This window comes from Pangasianodon hypophthalmus, chromosome 13 (assembly GCF_027358585.1).
Source record: "Pangasianodon hypophthalmus isolate fPanHyp1 chromosome 13, fPanHyp1.pri, whole genome shotgun sequence".
NCBI classification, from domain to species: Eukaryota; Metazoa; Chordata; class Actinopteri; order Siluriformes; family Pangasiidae; genus Pangasianodon; species Pangasianodon hypophthalmus.
The window spans coordinates 3,860,764-3,875,700 of record NC_069722.1 but is presented as its reverse complement, the minus strand read 5'-3'; the positions used below and the strand labels follow the sequence as shown (position 1 = coordinate 3,875,700).

General features: G+C 40.8%; 1 protein-coding gene across 10 annotated transcripts in view; it reads left to right on the top strand.

The window, feature by feature from the left end:
* Positions 1-14,937, top strand: part of kcnc3a (potassium voltage-gated channel, Shaw-related subfamily, member 3a) — a 97,133-nt gene that overhangs the window by 16,519 nt on the left and 65,677 nt on the right. The gene's annotated exons all lie outside the window — the stretch shown is intronic.

Genomic DNA, 14,937 nt, shown 5'->3' with positions numbered 1-14,937 from the left:
GTTAATAACACTGCTAAAATCTTTCTTTAGCAAAAAAAGTTTACTTATAATATATGCGTATGTATACTCATACTCTTATCTAACCTCTAAAGTGCTGCATTATCTCTTAGTGTTGAATTAACACACCTACAGCCTTAAATTCACTCTTAAAGTATCAAACTAACACCTAATTCAATATGATGTCAATAATGAATTTCTCTTATGACACATACGGTCATGTACTCTTATTTATTGTGTTGAATTAACACTTAGATCTGCAAATAAACACCTACAGTGCATCTGTTTGGAGTCATCCACTCTCAGGAAAAGGATGCTAAACTGTACCGTTCCTCGTCGGCTTTGTACTCTGTATGTGTATTTTACCTGAAATTAAAACTGCATCAAGTGTACCTTTAAAACTTAGCTCTGCAAGGTGATATGGTCCAAATACGCTATTGACGTTTCCAGGTGAGAAATACATATTAAAGGAACAAAAGGTACTCTCTCAGAGTGTATAAACTATTTATCTGTAGTGTAACTTTAAACTCTACATCACAAGGCTAGGTAGAAATCGGATAAACACACACAGAGATGATTACATTATAAGAACCAAAGCACCACAGTAATGATCCTGAACTGTCTTGACAGCACAGGAAGGCTAAAAAAAATATCCGATTTCATTTTCAAGTGTGTTAATTCAATGCTGCGGATTTCGTCACATTCCGTAAGTAGATTTTAGTGCGATAGAAAAGGAGCTCGGTAGAAAAGGAACTTAATTTTGGTGAAACCTCGCTGTTAGATTTCAGAATCCTACTGTGCATGAATTAAAAATGCAAAACATAATTCATTCTCTACATATATAGAATTTTTTGTACATTATTTTCGTGCATTTTTTTGTGAGACGGTTAACTCTCAGGCGGCGTCTCGGGCTTGCAGCACCCGCGTCCGTCCCCACCAGCACTTTCCCACGCTTGATTACATTTTTTTCTGCAGTGAGCTTTTTCTCTTTGTCGCTTTCGCCAATCAGATGATTCAATCTCGTGTTGTCTTACTCTCCATCTCTGCCTTTCTTTCACCCCAGCCATCCATTTCTTGGTCAGATTTAGAATATAGTGTGGTTGTGTAGAACTATACATCCTATACATTTAAGATAAAACTATACAATGTCTCGCGCTCTCTCTTTCTTTCTCACACACACACACACACACACACACATTTAGGTTTACAGGAGCCAAACAGCTTAAGGAAATCTGTCATACACACACATTTAGAATTGTTTGCTGAGTTTGCTAATTGTTAGTTTTCCCCCAAAGACACTTAAAATTCATTTATATTTTACTCAAAACTTTTTTTTGCAAACCCGAAAATGTTTATATATTGCATAATAATGAATTGTGCAATGCCCCACCCCCCAAAAAATTCAATTAAACTAAAAAAAAAAAAAAAAAAAAAAAAAAAAGGAGCACCCACAATTTACCCTCATCAAAAAAAAAAAAGAAAAATCCAGAGTTGATGAATATGCAAATTAGGAACGCCCCCAAACCTGCACAGTCCTTCCTTTCACCTTGTAAACTAGTGTTTCATGGCCTGGATTTGCATATTGAATCTGATTGGCTGTTATTTCAGATGACACAATAACTCTCTCCTGTCTTCTGTTCAGTGCTAGCTACACTGTAGGATTTTCATCCTCATTTTTCACAACTCTCACCTAAAAACCACCAATAGGAGGATGACATAGGATTACGGAAAACCCACAGAACAGCTACGACTATAATAGTCACAATGGCGAAATGTAAAACGAAACATGCTTATGGACAGGAAGAAATATTAATATTACCTAAAGGTCAGTTTGAAAAATATTTGTGTTTACGCAAGGCCGTTTTCTATACGACCATTTTCCAGATCGTGTTGAATGATCACATAAGCAAAACGTAGTAATTTTCTTTAACAGGATCTTCATTATCTGACATGGAGAAAACACATTATCACACACTTCGTTATAGAATTCAGTCAAGGATTCATTGGGATCTCATACACTGTGTCAAGTAATAATCTTAAAAGAATACTGTTTTTTCAATCCTGAGCTTGGGTTACTATCTGTGTGGAGTTTCAGATGTTCTCCCCGAGTCCGTGTGGTTTTTCTATGGGTTCTCTGATTTCCTCCCATCTCCCAAAAACATGACAGGAAGTGGATCGATGACTCGAATTTTGCCCTGTGATGAACTGGCGTCCCATCCCGAGTGTATTCCTGCCTCACGGCCAGTGTTCTCTTGATCCTCTGTTGTCCTGACTAGAATAAAAAATGGTTACTAAAGATGAATTAATGACTACAGTAAACTAAAAGGAGCAATGTGTAGTTACTCGAGTGAACAGTATTAAGCCAACAGCTGCTGGAAGTTCACGGTGTTTTAAAGGATTTGAAGGAAATGTTTTATGAAAATTTTGGCAAATGGGAACTGGAGCCAGTGAGTGTTATAAGCTCTTGCATTAAAGAAAAAGTGTTTGAGACCATAGAAATATATGGAAGAGTGTGGTGAGGTCTTCATCATGGTGGTCAACATCATCACCACATCACACTTTCGAGAAAAAAAAAAGCTCAGGTCTGAAACCCTTAAGGGTTATTGGTTTGAACACAAAGGATCTGTGTAGAACCCTAGAAGTGTTTGCCTCGTTCATCAGAATGAATTCTAGAGCCATTTTAGGAGACTAACAAGCCTTCACGTACAAAGAACCCATGAAGAACCCCTTTTCCTTGAAGGTTTTTAGGTTATGGAGTGAGGTTAAAGAGTGCTAGAATGTAGGGAAATCCCTTTGGAATTTTTCAACAAGAGAAAATGTTGAGAATATGAGCAAGCATGGATATGCGCCATGTTTTTGGGCATATTTTCCCAGGAGAGCACGAAAGAGAAGATGTGTCTGGGTTTACGCTTGGGAAAAGGACTGTTGAAGTAGCAGTGGTATCTTGCAAGTGGTAACGCTAACCACGGTTTCATTTTTAACCCTCTAAATAAACAGAACCTAAGTGCTAATAAAATCAACCTGCCTGCTTTTTCATCCCATCTGCTTTCATTTGGATCTTGGTGATTGGTGATCTTCTGAAACCATTCCTGGCGAGAGTGCTTTCTGGGGAATCAGTATGGTTTGAAATGGTGTCTTTTGGATCCTTCTTTCTCGCCGTGTACACAATGCGGATCTGAGTAAGCGCAGGTATGCCGCATGGCCTTGGCGCCCTTTCGGCTCGGAGTGGACAAATCGTTCCAGTAGAGCATGAAGGAAAAGGGTTCTCTGGGTTTTGGCTTTCGGTGGCCTGCAGCAGCAGCAGTTTGAGCTTGAGTGTCTCTGTCATGCTTACTCAGCTCGAGCCCTGACTCCTGCAGCCACCATCAGCTTATTCAGACACTCAGCTCTGCTCCAGAGCGTTTATGATCCGTGTAAGGAACACGTTGTCTGATTGGCGATGCGGGAGCAGACTCTTATTTGAGTTGTTTATAGCACAAGTCACTTTCAGAATGAGGTGATCATGATACTGTGGTCCTCTGCAGCTGTCCTCGGTCATTTAATTAAAAAACGCAGGAGTCCGTTTTTGAAAAAGGACGCATCAGTTGTCTGTTCAAATGCTACTGTTAAATCTTATAAGCTCCCTTTAAACAATATCTTTATTGAAACCGATCTCATGTTCAATGTGGTTGAATTTGTTTGATTTCACACGAATACAGTCATTAGAAAAGATATTACTACTAAGCTCCGCCCCCCGACCTTAACCTTCATTAGCTTTTATACAGATTCCTGCGTAATTCTATGAAATTGTTAGTGTTGTTTAATTGCCTTTCTGAAGTAAACACTAAACATGAATTTAACATGGGTGTAAAACCACGCAGTGCAAAAACGTAGTTTGTTAACAGTAAGCTTCAGTTGCTAAGCAACATAACGGACAAACATGGACAGAGCAGTGGCATAAGTGTAACAGTTTTATTGGTTTAAAACCTGGTGTGTTCATACAGAATTCAGTTATTGTGATGCTCTTACCGGTGTGTGTAGTTCCAGAGTATATTTTGCAACGGCTTTGAACACAGCTTAGCCAATCAGATTTTAGAACCGAAGCTATCCGTTTTATGAGTTCCTATATCACATATTTTGCTTTAATTAGGATGCCAAAAACACATATTTTATTCAGTTCTCAAGCAATAGCTTTAAAGTCCTGTGGAATTTGTAGTCAGGAGCAGTTGCAGCAGTTCTCATTGTCCTGAGGAAGGTGATGTTGACGTGTGCGGTGCTTTATTAGTGCGCTGAAGTACGAGTACAGAGTGTCACACACTGCGCTACTAATCATCACTTACAACCTCCGTGCCCTCTCTCTCTCTCTCTCTCTCTCTCTCTGTTCCGCTCTGTCTTTCTCTCTCTGTCTCTCTCTCCCTTTCTGACTTTTTTTCTCTTGCTCTCTCTGTTTGTGTCTCTCTTTTTCTGTCTTTCTCGCTCTCTCTTTCTGTCTGTCTGAGTCTATTTCTCTTTCACTCTCTCTGTTTCTGTTTCTCTCTGTTTCTGTCTCTCTGTCTCTCTTTTTCTGTCTTTCTCTGCTTCTGTCTCTCTCTCTGTCTTTCTCTCTGTTCCTGACTCTTTCCCTCTTTGCTTCTGTCTCTGTCTTTCTATCTACCTATCTATCTGTCTGTCTATCTGTCTATACGCTGCACTACTAATCATCACTTGCAACCTCTGTGCCCTCTCTCTCTCTCTCGTCCACCTTACTCTCTCTCTCTCTCTCTCTCTCTCTCTCTCTCTCTCCCCCCCCCCCCCCTCTCTCTCCTCCTGTGCTATAGCGTAGCACTGCGGCGGCTCATACTAGCTGACTGCGCGCTGCTTTCTGCTGCAGCACACAAGCACAGTATAGAGAGGGGGGTTGAAAAGAGACTATGGACTCTGTGTGTGTGTGTGTGTGTGTGTGTGCGCGTGAGTAAGAGAGAGAGCATGCTAATGCATGCACACTCTTTATATCTTCCATTAAAAGTCAGTGTTTCTTGTCATTTTTTTAATCGGTGTGTGTGTGTGTGTGTGTGTGTGTGTGTGTGTGTGTGTGTGTGTGTGTGTGTGTGTGTGTGAGTGTGAGTTCTCTGACAGATTTAACTGTAGTGCTGTAGTAACCACAGCACATGTTCTTAATCTTGCATTACTCTCCCCATGGTTGAACACACACACACACACACACACACACACACACACTCTGCGGCTGTGCTAGCACTCTCTCCCCCCGCCCACAACCTCACGGACAAACGCGGAATGGAACGGACGCAGTGCATTTCATTAAGAGCCGCACGATCGTGAGCCATAAGTCAAGCGGACGCTTCTCTGGTGGGAGAGTGTGGGGTGACAGGAGGGTGGGATTGTGGGATTGCATTACTAAAATCAGCACGGAAGCACTTCTCCGCCTGTACACTGTTCGGGTTCATCTCTGTTATTCCTGCGTTTCAGCTCTTCTGTGTGTTTTGCTGTGAAAGCAGGGTGTTTAATTATCCTGATGCTGCAGCACTCTGTGTATGACCCACATGCTAAATTGCCAGTCAGTTTATTAGAGCATAGATCATAGAGCAGGCTGTATGAACCGGGAACCTGCTGATTGGTCGCTGACCTGGACAGAAAAACAAGTTGGCTTTCATGGTATGAAAAAAAAAAATCACACACCACATTCAATCTAGTATTAGTTTATTATCATGGCATAAAATTGCAGAATATACTGTATGTCCAATCTCAGTGATACAACAGCGGTGTTCCTCAATCTGATTGGTCAGAAGGTGACAGTAGTCCCGGCTACATATCACGGGTTTACATTAGCGTGCTTGTTCCGATACGTTATCATTTCTATAGTAATACCTAGTTCATAGGGACGTGTATTATATTAAATGGATTTAATATAATTTGATTTGTTATTTAACAAATATATATAATAGTTGATGTGGTGCAGGAGACGAATATTCAGCATTTATGGAAGGAGTCTCCAGTGTCAGTGCTTTGTAACAGTTAAGCTGTAACTGTCAGTTTTCCACCATAGGAAAGTCTTCAGGATGCATTTTTCTTCGAGAGAGAGAAAAAAGAGAAGCTGGTGAAGGAATGACTGTTTATTGTTGGTATAACATAAGTGAGAACTGGAGCTAACTTGTTTCTTGGGCGAGCCACAACATTAAATGTAACTATAAATGGATAAAAAGTATGACATGTCGTTCATTAATAACAGTAATGAAAAGCGCTATACAGATAAAATTGAATTAAATTGAATTAATAATAAATTTAAAAAAATTGGTGGCAAATAATAAATAAAAAAAAAACTTGGTGGCAAATTGCCAACAAGAAGAATAAAACTTAAGGACATGATGGAAAATAATCAACTTCAGTGTGGTAACAGTAACTCTGCACCATCACACCACCCTGTCACGTATTATTTTACTATAACAGCATGCTCCCAAGTGTTTTATTTATTACATAACAAAGACGTGATTTTGTAATAGTGCTCATTTGCACACTCTGTCATACAAAGACCAGTATCGTCCTCATGTCGTAACAATATGTTGTGCAGCTGAAATCTTATAGACGTTATGGTAAATCTTGTTGATTTTTTTTTTTTTAGAAAAAAAAAAAAACGATATTCCCAAAGCAAACGAGGCTTCACTTACAAAGCAAAACAAAGCAGACTTTCATCTCTGTTTGCATTTCTCATCATGTTCCTCATGATCAACCGCAGGTTTTAAAAGAAGTGATCAGCAGCAAATGAGCCACCATTAAAACAATGCAGCGTAATGCTTTATTACCCACTTTTCTCGTCCTGTTCTGCTGTGCGAGCACTTTCGCCAGTGATTAGATTGTTCGCGGTGCAATTGAAGTACCAAAGCATGTATTTATTTTCCCTCAGTGCAGAAATCGGCTAAGACGAATGGGAATTTGCTGAACATGCTGTCAGGGCCGGTGAGCGATCAACCGCCAGCCGTTCACGCACAAAAGCCCTCCCCCTTTTCGCCATGCCTGAACAAACATTCGATGGACTACAGAAACGCACTCGCAGCGTTTCTTAGCAACAGCCCGGAGTCAAAATAAACCCGCTATACATTATTCTTAGAAAGCCGCTTTGTTCCCGCTGCCAAATTTCTCTTGTGGGGTAAAAAGCCATTAATTAACGTCAGTCCTCAGCAGTTCACCTTGGGTTGGCTTTGCAAGCTAAATCGTGGTTTCACTGAGTCTGGGAAGTCTCTCAAATTTTATGCAAGATGTGATGTAAAGTGTAAATTGCTGTACTTGTACGCTCAGAAGCATAAAAGAAGAGCGGTTGTTTAAGATACAAGAAGCAGAGGTTTGTTGCTGTTTTCTCGTAATCAGTCGATACATGGATTTCTAGGTTTAATGTGAGTAAAACACTGCAGCTTAATGTTTTATTAGCCATCTCTCTGCCAGGGTGCGTGTGTGTGTGTGTGTGTGTGTGTGTGTGTGTGTGTGTGTGTGTGGTGTAGTGTACTACTGCACTACACTCCCAGCCTGAGCGAGCCGTCAGTGACGCTGTCCAGTGTTGAAATCAGCGACGTTTTAAAAGAAGTGTATGAGCCGTCATTAAAACAATACAGCGTTGTGTTTTATCAGCATACTTACTTGTCCTCATTTCTGATAGTTGTTCTTTTTGATTATTGCGTATTTGAAGTAGCATCGTATTTTTATATTTTCCCCATCCAGCGCAACAATCACTATTATTACATTCAAAGGTCAGTCTTTTAAATTTGTTCAATGGCTCTTTTTATGGTGAATGCTTTAATGTTGATTTTGGAGGGTAAAACTATCAAACTTGCAAATAGAGAAGCGAAATGCAAAATGGTAACACTCAGATGCATGGGACACTGGGGAAGCTGGTGGTGCTGGGGCACCAGGGAACCTGGGGACACTGGGGATACTGGGGTTGTGCAGTCTTTTATATAGTATCTATATACATATTGTTGGTTTTGGAGGGGTAAAACTATCAAACATGCAAATAGAAAAGCAAACAAAATTGTAATTCACAGGAAAAACTTTCATTGGGGTTGTTGGGGATGGTTGGGTTACTGGAGATGCTGTGGTTGGTGGGGAAGATGGGGGCACTCGGGATACTGGTGGTGCTGAGGATTGTGGGGATGCTGCAGACACTCAGGATGCTGGAGGCGCTGGAGACACTCAGGATGTTGCTGGGGACACTAGGGATATTGGTGATGCTTGGGACACAGAGGATGCTGGGGAATTGGAGACACTTGGGATGCTGGGGATACTGGGAACACTGGGGATGTTGTGACTGATAGGGAAACTGGGAGTACTGGGGATGCTGGGAGTACTGGGGATGCTGGGAGCATTGAGGACACTGGGGATACTACGGATGCTGGGAACAATGGGGATGCTGGGGACAACGGGGATGCTGGGGACAACGGGGATGCTGGGGACAACGGGGATGCTGGGGACAACGGGTATGCAGGGGACGTTGAGATGCTGGGGACAATGTGGATGCTGGGGACAATGTGGATGCTGGGAACACTGGGGATGCTGTGGCATTGGGGACGCTGGGGATGCTGGGAACACTGGAGATGCTGGGGACAATGTGGATGCTGGGAACACTGGGGATGCTGTGGCACTGGGGACACTGGGGATTCTGGGGATGCTGGGAACACTCAGGATGCTGAGGTCAATGGGGATACTGGGAACACTGGGGATGCTGAGGTCAATGGGGATACTGGGAACACTCGGGATGCTGGCGCATTGGGGACACTGGGGATGCTGAGAAAACTGGGGATTCTGGGGATGTGCAGTCTTTGTACATTTTGGAGACTAAAACTATTAAAAATGCAAATAGAAAGGAAACAAAATGGTAACCCTCATAGAAACAACCCTGTGGATATTGGAGATACCTGGGATGCTGGGGGCACTGGGGACACTGGGGATGCTGGGAATTTTTTTCTGTAATATCTTGCAGGAGAAATAGTTCCAAATGCCTTCCTTCAGTTTTGCCGTAATCACAGTGTTACGTTTAAATGTTTGTTACATTAATGTTAATAAAATGTCTGTGAACTAATAAGGCACACTGAGATTCTAGCTTTTGTCTTGTGATTTCAGATGCTTGTGTTACACATGGAGATATAATAACATCTTTACAGAAAACTATAGTCATAATATTGTGGCATATGCAAGTATAAATTGCGACATGGTATATGTGATGTGAACTGTAGCAATCATTCTGTGACTGATGGAAGTGAGTCAAAAGCTTTCGAGGATTTAAACACTGGCTAAAACGGAAGCATACATTTCCTGCGAATGTATTTGAATCCTGCATCATAAGACTGACATAACCAGTTCATAAGACCGTCGTATGTAGTAATGCCAGTCATGCCAGTAAGTGCCACTGCATTACCAATAAATGACTTTTGCCATAATGTTTGATGTCATAACAGTCTTTTACTAAGTGTATTCAAGTTGACATATTTTTCGACTGATATTATGACATCATGAAATATTTTCTAAAATACATCCTCTAAAGCATGACAGAGTGAAAATTAGCACACACTGAAACACAGACTGTGATCAAAAAAATGTGGCAACCGTCACAGCAAGTTCTCGTACCGGCAGCCGTTATAGCCTTGGATCAAACTGTCATGACAACACAAAACCTACCGTGATGTGATCATGACATGTTTGTTTCAGTCTTATGATGCAAGGTTCAACAATTTGAGGAGAAAAAAAAACAGGTTTGGACCTGATGCAGTGATATAAAATTGAATAAATCTAGTTATATTATAATATAAAGTAAAATTACACATTAATAGTATTTTATTAGGAAATAAAGAGGCACAGAGATTGGCTTAAATACTCCAGCGTCTTTTTTTGGCTTTGATTTTCTTTTCTTAATTTCTGGCTGATTATTTTATCCAAAGAGACTCTCAAGTGAGGCAGAATTCAATTCATAAGGTAGTGGATTTACTCAAGGGTTTGTCTGGGACTCTTAGGATTTGGACTTGCAACCTGGGTCCACATAGGCAACGAGGTCCACCACATGATGACCCCGGTTTAGGAGTTCGCTCATCCACTTGATTAACTTCTATCTTGTGTATTTTGCTATAAAACCATCCAAGAAGATGTTTTTCCTCAGATCAGGAATTGTAAATTCTTTGAATTTTCATTTCTGCAGTGGTTGTATCAATACAGACCCATCTTTCAGTGTTCCCTTTAAAGACACGCCCCCAAAACACACTCAGGCTAGAACGCCCGAATGATGGTGCAAGAGGCGGCGCTTTCTGAACTGACTGGATGTAGAGACGCCTCCTGTGGTGGTCCACATTATTCCTTTACAGAACCTGGTGCACCATGAGGTCAGATTGTCTATCCTGAGCAGATATTTTATTTAAGAAGCTAAATATTAAAAATGTTCCTGACTTCACCTTTAACATCCCCTCTCTTGACATTTCCACTCCAAGTGATTAGCTTTAGATCACGGATGAAATGAGACTGTTTTGCTCGAAAAGGAGTCCTTCTCGCCTGACCGTGGCTTTCTGCCGAGTGTCCGTACCCTGCACTATAAACGGCTCGGTTCCCTCTGCACTGCTCCCCTCCAGGTGTTTGGAAGCATTAAGTGACACTGAGTGGTGAACACTGGCGCTGAAAATAAGTGCTGTGCGTCACAGCTCGGGGCTTTTTTCACTTAAAAACAGTGCTGTGACTTGAACTCGAGGAACGAGGCGCATCGTCCTTCACTTTCTCAGCGACGTTTGGTTTATTTATTACCAACCCAGAGGACGTGTTAAACACAGCAGCTTTACATCGTCTCGTTATTTTCTTTTATACATGGGAGTTTACGCTTGGAGTTTTTTGATGACATGATGACATGATGACATGATGACCTGCATTTGTTTTGTTTTATTAACATCAAGATGGTGGAAAAAAAGAAAAATAAAAAACAGAGGCTGGTGAGAGAACTGTTCATAGCTGCTATAATATAAATGAGAAAATGAAGTAACTGATTTTGTGGATGTTCCTCAACATTAATTGTAACTATAAATGGATAAAGCATATGATGTGCTGTTCTTTACTTAACAAAAAATTGTAAATTGTTGACAAATTGCTGTGGTATAAGAGGAAGTAAACACTTCAGGACATGCTGTTCTTGGAAAATAATCAACTTTGTAGTAGTAACATTAACTCCACTTAATCAAACCACTTCGTTGTTGATTATTTTCCTATAACAGCATGACATGGAGTGTTTTATTCTTTACTTATCCTGCATGCGGTGAACAATTCTAGGTTCTAATATTCTGATTCTAGAATATGAGCAATTTTAAAATAACTTTATAGGTTCTAACATTCTAATTCTAGAATATGAGCAATTCTAAAATAGCGTTCTAAGTTCTAACATTCTAATTCTAGAATATGAGCAATTCTAAAATAACTTTATAGGTTCTAACATTCTAATTCTAGAATATGAGCAATTCTAAAATAGCGTTCTAAGTTCTAACATTCTAATTCTAGAATATGAGCAATTCTAAAATAACTTTATAGGTTCTAACATTCTAATTCTAGAATACGAGCAATTCCAAAATAAAATGCTAGGTTCTAATATTCTAAATCTCAACTATGAGCAGTTCTAGAATAACATTTTAGCCTCTAACTTTCTAATTCTAGAATAATTTTAGGTTCTAACGTTTTAATTCTAGAATCTAAGCAATGCTAGAATAATATTCTTGATTCTAGCATTCTAATTCCAGAATATTCTACTATTCTAAATTGTGAATATGAGCAGTTCTGGAATAACATTTTAGTTATTCTAACATTCTAGTTCTACAACTAACTCCCTTTCTGAAATGTTTGTGTCTGTGTCTCCTCAGGCGTAATTACGACACTGTCCACATTTTCAGTACACAAGCATCTGTGGGTTTGTCGTCGCCGTGCATTTGCATTAGACGTATTGACGCGAGAGCGCGCACTCCCCTGCTGCATCTCCACTCCCTCCCCTAACTTCATCTACTAGCATCTAAATATAGTGGGGACGATTAGCAGGGGGATATGGGCCGAGAACACCGAATTCTCCTACCACTCTGCGACATATGCAGGTCTCCATACACTCCCCCCTCCTCCTCTTTTTTAGGGAGCGTGGCTTGTTAAGATGGTGGATGCAGCAGATTTTTATGCGCACTGTTCCTCGTGTCACCTCTCGGAGAACTGGGCATGCGTGAAGGTGTGAGGCATCTGTGCACTGCGCACAACACTATAGGACTCCATTCATCACTGGAGGTGTTAATGTAGGTGTAGCTTTGTGGTGTGTTGAATTAACACCTACAGTGATGAATGAAGTCCTACAGTGTTCAGCACAGGACTCGGTAAGGATTTATTCATGGCCTTTTATGCTGTATTGCAGTGGCCCATCAGGACTCCGTCAGCCCTCTCCAGCCTCCCTTTCAATTTTTTTCCCGACCGTCGTCGGAACCCCTCGAACTCCCACGACGATTTATCGACGCGGCAGTCAAAAATTTCATTCCGCCGCTGGCAGGCTGGCCGATCCCACCATTGATAGGCTATTACTGTAAAATTGGCTGCGCTACATTTCTTACGAGGGAGAGCTCGTGCTGCCAACAGCCTGTAAACTGAACCCGCACAATTAAATGCAGGCCAAAACCACACAACATCTATCTTCCTTCCTTCTCCTCCTCCTCCTCCTCCTTCTCTCTCTCAAATCCTCAGATCCTCACTCCTCCAGTTAGCTAAAACTAGAAAAGAGCAGTCTCATTTCCCGGTGGTCTCTGCGGGCCGGAACGGCAATCCGAGCCTGAATCCCAAATGGCTCCCTGCTCCCTATACACGTGCACTACATAGGGTGTATAATAATGACTTCCACACTCGATTTAGTGGATTGTAGCTCCAATTAGGAGCCATTTATAGCTGTTCACTCCTTGTAGAGTCGTTTAGATGTAGAATTTTATTCCATGTGTCAAAGTTGGCTGTAGATTTTACAGTAAATTAGTGGAAAGTTTAAAAGCTGGTGAGGGAACGAACTGCTGTAGTGCAAATGATAGGAACTTGTTTTGTGGATGCTTTACAACATTAAACGCAACTGTAAATTGCTTATGATATAAACTATATTGAATTGGTGTGGTATGAGAGTGATGAACCACTTCAGGACGTGCTGCTATAGAAAAATAAACAACGTCGATGCTGTTAATTATTAAGTAGATCAAACTGGTCTTAGTACTGCTCCTCACTTGGGTTGTTATCATGCAAATTGACTTAAGTTCAAGGTCAAAATCACACATAACTGAGACATATCTCTTATTTTGTAAAAGAAAACGTCTGCCTCACGTGCGGAAATCTCATGTAACTGTCTGAGTACTGCTTGGTTATGTAGTACTATGTTGCTAAGTCTGAGCTCTGAATATTGATGTGTGCAATTTCAGCATTAATGCTGCATTCAACTAAAGGGTAAATCGGAATTTCTGATCTCTGTCTAGGAAAAACTAAAGAAAACTCATAATTCCTACTTGTAAACTTGGGACGGTCTTCTTAAGCCCGAGTTTAGCAAGTGACGTCAAATCAGCATGGCTGCTCTCAGCATCAACGATAAACATCATAGCACTTCTTTACCTTTAAATGAGTTATTCTGTATATACTAGTTTTTACTTTAGATCAATCATACTGACATATTCGCTTGTCAGCTCTATAACATTAGCTATAAAATTCGCTGTTTTGAGGAGGAAAATATAAACACACAATTATTCCGAGTTCCAACTTAGGAAGTTGGTAAGTCGAATGCAGCATTAATCGTCATTCTGGATATGTGCTCAAGGGCAAAAACCTCACTCTTATTTTCCCTGCTGGTTAAAATGGCTCCATAGCAGCACAACAGAAGCTGGTCTGGAGTTCAAATCCTGACGATGCCACAGCCATCAATGACAGAGAGTCCAAGAGAGCAAAATTGGCCCGTTCTCTCAAACTTGGCATTATTTTCTCTCTTTTGCTATCTCAGTGATACTAGCCAATCATGAGTGTCTGTCAGGTCACGTATGTGGAAGAGGGTGGACGGGGCTTTCCTCATGAGCCTGAGCAAAAGGATGCAATTTGCTGGATTCACAAATCTCGGAGAAAGCATACGTTAGCCTTCTCCCTCCCCAGTTAGTCGCTGTCTTATGATACGATGGCTGGGAATTGCTGAAGACCAAATTAGGGAGAAAATTAGGGGAAGGGGGGATGGAGAGGGTGATTAGTTGCATCTTTCACTGTAATTATTTCACTGTAAATGCCAGTATGATCGAAAAGAGAAAAGACGAGAAGAAAAGTAAAGCTGATGAAGGAGTCAGAATAATATCTATAGCAATGGTGATCAGATTATTATCGAGCGTGTACCATGACTGCATTCTGATCGATTGTGATTTAGGCAGAGAATGCTTAGGAAGAACTCACACTCCTGGATTTTGCTGCTAAAAAGCATATAATCCAGTAAAGGAAAACAGGAAGGAGATGAGAAACCCAATGATTGGGAATGAAAGTGGTGTGTATGGGACACAGTCGATAAGAAGGAGTTGCTGTAGGATATTAGATTTTTATTCTTAGTTGCCTAGACGACAAATAGGTTCAACGGCCAGAAAAAGGAGAAAACTCTACTCCCTACTGACTTTTAAAAACGAAAAAAAAAAAAATGTATTTAGTGTGTATGTTTAATCCTGCCGCCACACCGAGACGTTTGTGCAGGTTTGTGGAAAAGTTTGATGCACAGTCGTCATATAACTCTCCTTCTTACTACACAGTCACTTTAGAGAGAAAATAAAAATGTTAGCTAGACGTGAATAACATTTTCACGTGTGCTCATAGCCGTAACGTTGACCAGTGACTTGTTGAGGCCATAAACACTATTTGCAATAGAAGCTTTGTTAGAAGATAACAATCCAAAACTCATTCATTTCCTTTAGTGTGTTAATGCACGTAACTAGCTAG